Genomic DNA, 9390 nt, shown 5'->3' with positions numbered 1-9390 from the left:
GAGAAATAAAGGCTTGAAATATTTCACTCTATGTGTACTGAGTCTATATAATATAGGGGTTTCACTTTCTGAAATGAGTGACAAAAAATATTGAACTTTTTCATGATATTCTCATTTTTTGAGATGTACCTGCAGTTCAACCATGTCCCTTTTTCCCCTGAGCACTTGTTTTATTATGCTGTACCTGCACAAATTCAAAGATGCACATCAGTTTAATAAAAGGCTTGCTTTGATCAGAAAAGAGCACCACCAAGGCTAAATGGAAACTCATTAAAACTTCACATAAGAAATGAAGCTTAACTGCAGTTGGGCAACATGAAAAGGTTTCAAATCCCAAAATTGGTATAAAGTGACAAACAGTGAGTTAGCTGACAGAGGGGTAGACATGCAGAGGTGCGGCGGCGCTGCTTTTATCACCGTTATTCCCTCTGCTAGCACACACCGCTCCTTCCTAATCCGCACTGACAGAGTTTTCATCATCTGAGGAGGTGGGGACGACGGAGGACTGGAGGGAATCAGGAGAGGTGGGGGACTTCCCTCGACTCTCTCCCCAGTGGCAGTGCACCTCGAGTGGCCGCAGCCGGGACCAGCAAGGCCCCCTTTGTGCCAGTTATCACCAGGTGGTGAGTGATGGCGCCACGGCCTCCCGCTCTCGGGAGAGGGAATGGGGTTAGGAGGGAGGAGGGGGTGAGGAGGAGAAGGTGTACAAGAGGAGTAGATTGGAATGTTCCCAGAAGAGACAGAGAGTGCTAAAAAAGAAAGAAAAGGAAAGATGCTGTTTGAAGGGACGGCGGTTGTATCATCTGTGCTCGTCTCACAGGTGCGCCACAGAGGTATGTGATTCGCCATGATGATTCAATGAACAATCAGGGAAATAGCAAAGAAAACTCTGTATGGGAATAGAGGGGACTTCACTCATTATCTTTCTAGTTCATCACTAAACCTTGCTTTATGACAGGCTTCAACTTAACAAGCTGGTGATGTCATCCGAGTACTAACTAGGCTCACTGCGTGATTTCATGTCTTGACTCAATTACACTGAGCCACATTTGTGAGCACTGAGTGACGGCCAAACGTCTAGACAAAGACCAGACACTGAGAAACATCTGAGTCTCTACAGATGGATCTTGGGAGCTGCCCAGATGACCAAAAGGGTCAAAGGTCAGTTTATCCCTTCACCACTTCTCCTCTCTCCCCTCTCTTTTCCTGGCCTTCTCCCACGCTTTCACCAACACACCTGTGTCCTCAGTAGCACTCAGGTCCATTTTCCCCCCAATATCATCCACACATAGAGAAGCACGCAGACACAGATACCACTGTCTCAGACGTCTCTCTCTCTCTTTCCTTCTCTCTTAAACACACTCACACATGCATGCATTCCTTACCTTCCCAGCTGCCTGTGCACCTGGGCTGGCAGCTGTCATCGCAGTGGTAACTGGCATACAGCTGGCTGTGTCACTATCAGCTGCCTCATCTGCCTCTGAAAGAGAGCGAAGTGGGTAGAAAAGGGAAAAGGATTGAGTGAGAAGAAGTTGAGGGTGTTTTTCAGTGAGAGGAAAGATGAAAGACAAATGTATTCTTACTCTAGAGAGAGGGAAAAATGAGAGACACAAAGCAGGAAGTGTTTTGCCAACATTTTGTGACTGAACAAATAGGATTTCTAAAACATTTTTCTGGTTTTTTTCTCTCCTCTAGCACAAGGTGTCAAGCTTCACCTGCCCACTAGTGGGCAGGGTTGAGCTGTTGAAACTCAGCTAATCAGTGAAGACTGCTCACCAAGCAGCGACTAGACTGCTGATATACACTAGCGCTTCAAATGTAATCAAACCGCAATTGCAATCACAGTGTCAGGCTGTGCAATGTGCACATTATTACAAAGTTGTGCAGCACTAATACCTTTAATGTCATTCAGCTGTAATAGTGGCTGTAAATTGCGGCCCATATCAGCTGTAAATATAGGCTGTATGTATGAATAAGCATGGAGATTTAGGCAGGACCGAGAGACCTACGTTGTCAGCTGGAGTCTTTTACTTTGTTTATCCTCATTCATTAAAATTTAAAGTGTGTTTTAACGACTGAAGTTTTAGGTTTGAATTAAATAAATATATCAATATGGATAATGGTATAAGCTAAAATGAATTTGAAAATATCTGCATTTCTGGTCAACTCTAAAGTCATAAATGCAATAATCTGCATTGCTATAAAGGCATAATGACAGATGGAAATGACAAGGCTGTTAGAGTTCGGTCATTTTCCAAAGATACAAATAAAAAAAGGTTTATGCAAAGTTTTTATAATTTGTTGATCATCCAGGGTAAAGTGACCATCAACAGCATCTGCTTTTTCAAACAATAGCACAGTATGCAGTATATACTCAGACCTCAAAACATGGCTGAACCAAAAGAACCATAATTTACAGCATCTCTGTGACCCTAAAGTTGTTTTTCTGCTGATTATTGAGTTTTACTCCTAAATATTAAAACACCAATAATACAACATGCTGCATCACAGTCTCTCTCTCTCTCTCTCTCTCTCTCTCTCTCTCTCTCTCATTCTCTCTCATTGTCTCTCTCTCTCAAAAATGGATCATCAAAACATCAAAGTCCCCAAAAGTCACACGAATTCCAGGCTCACTCAAAATGCTGCAGCAATGGATTCAAAGGTATCAAAAGTGTCAGTATGGTATGTCAACGGTAAGGCACAATGGCTAGCTTCAAGAGGAAAAACAAGTAAGAGGCAACGATTTATGGTTCAAAAGTTATTTAACTTTTGATAAACTGTGTCACTTCTTGTTGTGTATGATGGCGCCACATTCAGAGAGAAACTGTCAAGCAGCCACCATTCTTTGCTGCCCCAGTGGGTCCTTTGGTTCCTCTTTGCTGCTTCAAAAAGCCCACGTATGCAGTACTTTCCAGCAGCAAAGAAGGATGTATTTCCGGTTTATAGCACTAACATTTAGCATGGCTAAACTAAGAAAAATATAAAGCTAAACCAAACGGTATCAGATCAGTGCATAAACTTGTGTACTCGCCGATACCAATACCTGCATTTTGAGCAGTATTGGACGTATTTCTGATACTAGTATAGGAATCTGAACAACCCTAGTATAAACAGAATAATGCAGAGCTGTTGGAAATTGCAAATGCCTGGAATTTGTGGAAAAATCCAAATACCCTCTGTGAAAGATTTCTGACAAGTCACAGACAAGAGCTGGAATCAAATTGTGTTCTTTTATTGGAAGGGTTCAGCTCATTCAGTTTAAAGTCACTCAATGGCTTCACGACTCTAAGACTGAATGGCACCATTTATATTTAAATGGTTGAATTACACTCTACAGTCTTGAACTGCATTGTTTTTGGTACCAGTATAAATCTTTAAATTGCTTAACACACATGAATAAGTGTTTGGGCTGGCTGCTTCTAAAACAACAGACCACTAGAAGAAAATTCAGTGTTTAATAATGTCCCTTTCCATAGTTGTCAAGAAGGCTCGCCCTCTTCTTTAAAAGGTCAAAATCAGGAGTGTAGCAAAACAAGACTGTCAGAGACCCCCTGTATGGGCGGCTTTAATTACAGCAGAGGAAGTGGCAAAGCTTAACGTGAACCACCCTGCTCGGCTGTTACATCCCATGACTCTGAATGAAAGCAGAAAAGGACTTTAATATCTTTTAATGTGCCTGTGTGTGTGAGAGTTGCACGCTAGCAGTGTGTGGCAAAGGCAGCGTGCAGCATACGGGCCGGCGCGTCTGCACCGCCTGTTAAGCGGGGGGACATCAAAAGGTGTGCTTTAACACACACTCACGCACAAACCCTTTGCCACCCCTCACTATAAATCCCACCCCAAAAGGAGCCATTTATGGGACAATAAGAGCCAATTTATGGGCCCCAGGAAAATGAAGGCAATTCAGAGGTGTAGGATGAAAGATGACAAGGGCTTTCTGGGGGCTAACTGGTAGCTCTGTGTTTCTTCACAACTTTCTCTTTTGTAGCTTTGTACTGGAGATTTAAGCACAAGTCAAAGGTTGTCAAAATTTTCAATACAGTTTGATATATTTTGATTCTTTAAACTTGAAGAATCTAATTTTTTGTGGTCTGTTTGCCCTGATGAAGGCCTACAGTAGGTGGTTGAAACATGTTGATTGATTTAGCCTTTACAGTTAAAGCTTTAACTATTTCCTTGCTCATTTTTTACAATGTTCATGTTTGGAGTGTCTGGTATCCTGATTTGATGCTTCATGATATCAAAAAGTACCAAAGCTTTGAAAGAAAAACAAAACCGATGTATTAATGCACACTTTAATGTCTGTATCGGTCTGATCAGACTCTGATCTGTTTTCATGGTCGAACATGAGAAAAATGATGGAATTGTTAAGTATAACATCAAAATACAGTCAGAAAGAAATACTGGCATTGGCAAAATTGTTATTTTATACATCAGTATTAGCATCAGCATTGATTTTTTACAATCGGTGCATCTCTGCAGAACTCTTAAATTCACAGGCCTACTCACATTTCTGAAGTCCTTCTGGCAAATTATAAAAATGGAAAAGCAAAGTTCTTTTCTCTAACAAACAGATGGAAAGCAGAAGAAGTGACACTAGCCGATGTTTTTATGTGCAATTCAGTCTGAAACGTATCATTCCAACTAGGAATTCTTTTACTGTTTACATGGATGCAGAAAAGGTGATTTGTTTACAACAGTGAACATGCATCAAGCATTTGAAAAGAATAAACTAGGGCTGTCAAGATTAATTGCATTAATCACAATTAATTAAAGGGATATGTCAGTATTTTTGAAGTTGGGCCATATGAGGTACATAGCAATAATAATGGCATTAGCCTCCAGTGATTTCAGTGAGCGTTGCTCCTTTAAGGAAGACTCACTGGTTGTACCGGCCAGGAAGCAAAGCTATACAGCGTAACAGACGGGTACAGTTTCTCCACAGAATTAGCAATACGCACTTTTGAAGAATTTCCTTCTTTTGTCACTATTTTGCAATGCAGGCTTTGACTACAGGTTATGTGATCTTACATTACAAAACAGTGACACAAACCGAGAGGCTTTCTGGGTTTAAAATAAAACACTTCAAAAATATTTGACAGAGCGTACGCTTGAGCCAACATGGTTTTGAGGCCAGTTTTTACCAAAAAAGTGATTAACTCATCCATTACGCTGTATAGCCTAGCTTCCTGGCCAGTACAACCAGCGAGTCCTTAAAAGCCCAATGCTCACTGAAATCACTGGAGGCTAATGCCATTACTACTGCTACGTCCCCACAGCTATGAATTTACATCTTGAGAAAAATACCAAAATTTACTCGCCATCACAAGAAAATCTAAAAAATGTATTGAAATTCTGTTTGTCCATTTGTGGCCTTAACACATATATTTTTGGAGTATGTTTTTTTCCTGGCACTCATTTGCTAGAAACAGCTTTGCAGCCCATTTCTGAGTCCTGCCCCTCCACTTGAGGACCACTGTTTTACACAAGCAAACAACTGTGTATGTCTTATTAAAAATGAGACAACATCAAATAATCATTCCCTTCAATAAATCAACTGGTATCAAATTTGAAAACAGACAAAATATTTGCAATTAGATATCTTTTCAAAATGTTCATCCTTAGTTTAATCTACCAAATATTGTGTTCATTCTAATATAATGATTTATTGCTTGTTTGTTGAGAAATACATTAGATAAGAAACTTAGAAAATGATTGCATATTATAGCAATCACAATATCGGGAAAATTAGATTAGATTGTTTTCTAAAATTACTCAGCCCAAGTATCCAAACATGAAGTCAATTAGACTAAGTTTAAGATGGTAGAAAAATCTAAAATGAAACAAAAACTGTCTTGAATTGAATTTTAAAATTCAATTAAAAGGATGCAATTAATTGTGATTAACTATAGAAATTCTGAGAATATACGCAATGAAAATCTTCAATCTTTTGACATCCCTAGAAGAAAAGCATTCATACACTAAAGAACAGCCAATCAGCCCAAACTGTCACGCAGACACAGAGCTGTTCCTTCCTATTGAAATAAATGAAAAATGCTCTCTAACTTTGATCTAGACTGTAAAAACTCACCAACAAAGTGGGCAGTGGCAACAGACAACAGTTTTTCTTTTTCACCAGGTCTGATGCCCTGCTGTGTGTTTATCCCTCTATTATCATTTTCATTCTAGTTTTTGGTGGCACTGACTTTGTGTTGTAAACTGCTTCCCTGCACGCCTCCTCCACTCACTCCTTTGCTGTGTGACAGATGTAATCCTCGTCCTCCCTCCTGTCTGTGACTCTGAATATCTGCATTTTTTTTTCTTTATTTCAAAAAGCATCTTCATCGTGCACTGCAAGCAGTCCTTTTCTGCTGCTATCTCAAATTAAACCAAAAGCTCAGGGACAACTGCCCTGCGGCTGATGAACTGAAGGGCAGCACAGGTCTGCAGGAGATGGACTTTTAGACATTTAGGCATATGCAGTAAGGGCAGTTTAACCCTGACATAGAGGTCATATGGGGAATAGGTGGATACCTGGACACTGATAAGAACACCAATCAAAATAAACCATCCTTTTATTCAGTATGAATTTTAATTCCCTGTGGGATGTTTGGGATCAGAATCCTCTGAGTGGTATGTTTACATGACACATTTTAATTCTGATCACATTTCCTTTCCAATTATTTATGTCCAAGTAAACATAGCTACTGAAATGCTGTCAAGTAACTGCAATTCACACCATGTACAGGAGTGCAAGTTTGGCAACATTAAAATAAAAACCTGGAGCTTCCATATTTTTTCTGTGGTATTAAAGCAGACATACTGTCCGTTTCTCACCAGTATCATATCTAAATTTTAAATTAAAGTACCAGACTACTGACAACCCCAAGTCTAAGCTGTAATACTACATGGGCATCTTCTATACTAGGCCTGTTTCAGCATGTTAATCTAGATTTTCCATCAGATATCATGTTTTTCTCTTGTGGCTCACCCTGTGCAGATGACCTCTCCTATCCTCCAGAAGTCGAAAAATTCACTCAGATGAATATATACATAGAGACAATGGGATTAACACTATTATACAGGCACATAAAACAGACAAAATCACGTCTGCCTCAGAGTTACTCAGGTGTGGGAAGATTGCTGGAATACTGACACGACAAGACGTTTGGGGAAAACCACAGAAAGGCACTTTGCCATGCCCCAGCCACTCAAGCATACACAACAGCTCTCTGGCCTGTATGCAATGCTGATGGATGTAACAGCACATCAGGCGGATGCTTTTTTATCTCTCTCTGGGTAGACACAAAAACATATATTTTTCAAACTAATTTCCTGTACATCACTTACAGACCGTCCAACTATGAGTCAGCAATGTCTGGAAATAACTTTAAAACGAATCACCGGTTGCTCCTTTCCCCTTTTCTCTCACTCTCGTTGGCTTCTCTTTTATTCATCTAGTTTAATAGTCTGTAATAGTTACCGAGTATCATTAAGGCCAACCTCTGCGGCTTCTAACAGCCCTGTAGGCAAGCCAAGTGTTTGTTGTCGGCTTTTTATTGGCTTGCAGGGAAGAGGGTTGTTGTTGTTCAGTGTAATCTTGGCACGCCAATAACAGGTTTCAATAAAAGCAGCTGCTTTCTTATGGTAGTTAAGCCACTCTTAACCCTCCCCCTTTTTGCAAGTGTCTTTAGTGGAGTAAACAGAGAGCTTCCAGCAGGGAAGACTGGAGGGGTCTTCTTTTTGCCTAACTTACTCAAACTCTGTTTTTTGTTTCATCCAAACATGTAAAAATTAATTTCCTCTCATGTCTTATTTGTCTGTTTCCTCACTCCTTTTCAAAGCAGGTTGCTGAGCCTTTAACTGACATGGTGCTTTTCAACCGCTTTAATTTGACCACACTGCCCCCTTTTGGGACCAACCCGCAGTTGCAAATTGACAAAACTGAGAAGGCAAAGAGGCTGCGGTCTTTGTAAATTAGCTGAACGCACCATCAAATTGATCACATTTTTTTTACTACTTTCAATTGAACATGAACTGCTGATGGATAAGAAAAATGTAAAGAAATATATAAAGAAACTTGTTTGGTAAAAGAAGGTAATCTAATCATACATACTCATCTTAACAAATATGTAGCCTACCTATTATTATATGTACCCATTTAATTCAGAAAACTGTAATAGGATCAAATTGCCAACTCAAAAAAAAAAAAAAAACACTTTACACTTGGAAACAAAACATATCACTGGATGTTTAACCCAAGTATATCTAAATTTTCTATTAAACATGAAAAACACTACGTAAACACTGAAATTAGAGCACAACCGAGGGGTAAAATGGCTCTAATGCTGGTTTGCGTTGGACGCTGACGTGAAAAACAAAACGCTAGAAATTTTTCAGTTAGTTATGAGCATTAAATCGTTGACTTGATTTCATCGTCAGTCGCGACTACTTTGCATTTAACGCCCGCGTGACGTATCTATCCCGATGGCGGCTTGGCTAGCCGCTACTAACTTTAGCTAGCGCTAGCCCGAGGTACACAGCACAAGACAAACGTTTTCAGCTTACTCTCGATACTTACCATCAATACTCATGCAGCTCCCTCAGAAAATCTTATTCTTCATCCTCCATATTGAGAATGTCTATGTCCTTCGCCGTTTTAACAACTGTAATCCTCACTGTTGGCATTAGAAATTCATGTATCGTTGCCTCTGGCTTTAGCACAATATTTCTTACGGTCCACCATCACAAGCTAGAAGAGCTGGAGTCAAAAATCGTTTTTACGTTTGTTAGGCGTCATGGAGTAATACCTCGATGCTGCTACCACTTGCATCTCAGTTAACAATGACACTATTTGGGAAATAGGCCACAAAGATCGTAAAATGGGCAGAACGCCACCTGCCGACAGGAAGGCCTTGCCGCCAGTCCTCATTATTTCCCCCTTTTTTGTGTCTTAAAGAAATACGTCCACATAATATCTGCTTCACCAGAATAAAAAATAAATAAATAAGACCACAGTCATGAGTTTGTTGCCCCTCTTTATACAATATGTTTTTTTTATATTTTGTCAGCTGATAATTTTTCATCACAGAGGGAGGCAGCTTAGACTAACCCAGCAGGAGCTGGGGGCCTCTCTGCATCTTTCCCTCTCTGGGCAATGAATTATATGTCAATGTAGGCTATAGGCTGAAATCAGGTTTTATAAGCTTACATGGGTGGTAAAATAGTGTTTTAAAGGGGTTATAAATTAGGAAGAAGAGCAAAAATGAGAAGGCATTTGTTCTGTTAAGTTTGATTGGATACATGAGGAAAGTTGAGAAACACTTGAAGGGCCAGTGTAAACAGTGTGATTGATTGTAAACAGTCATGAAATTATAATTCAGCAATAAC

Source organism: Cheilinus undulatus, linkage group 20 (assembly GCF_018320785.1).
Source record: "Cheilinus undulatus linkage group 20, ASM1832078v1, whole genome shotgun sequence".
In the NCBI taxonomy this organism is placed as follows: Eukaryota; Metazoa; Chordata; class Actinopteri; order Labriformes; family Labridae; genus Cheilinus; species Cheilinus undulatus.
This window is presented reverse-complemented; position numbering follows the sequence as displayed.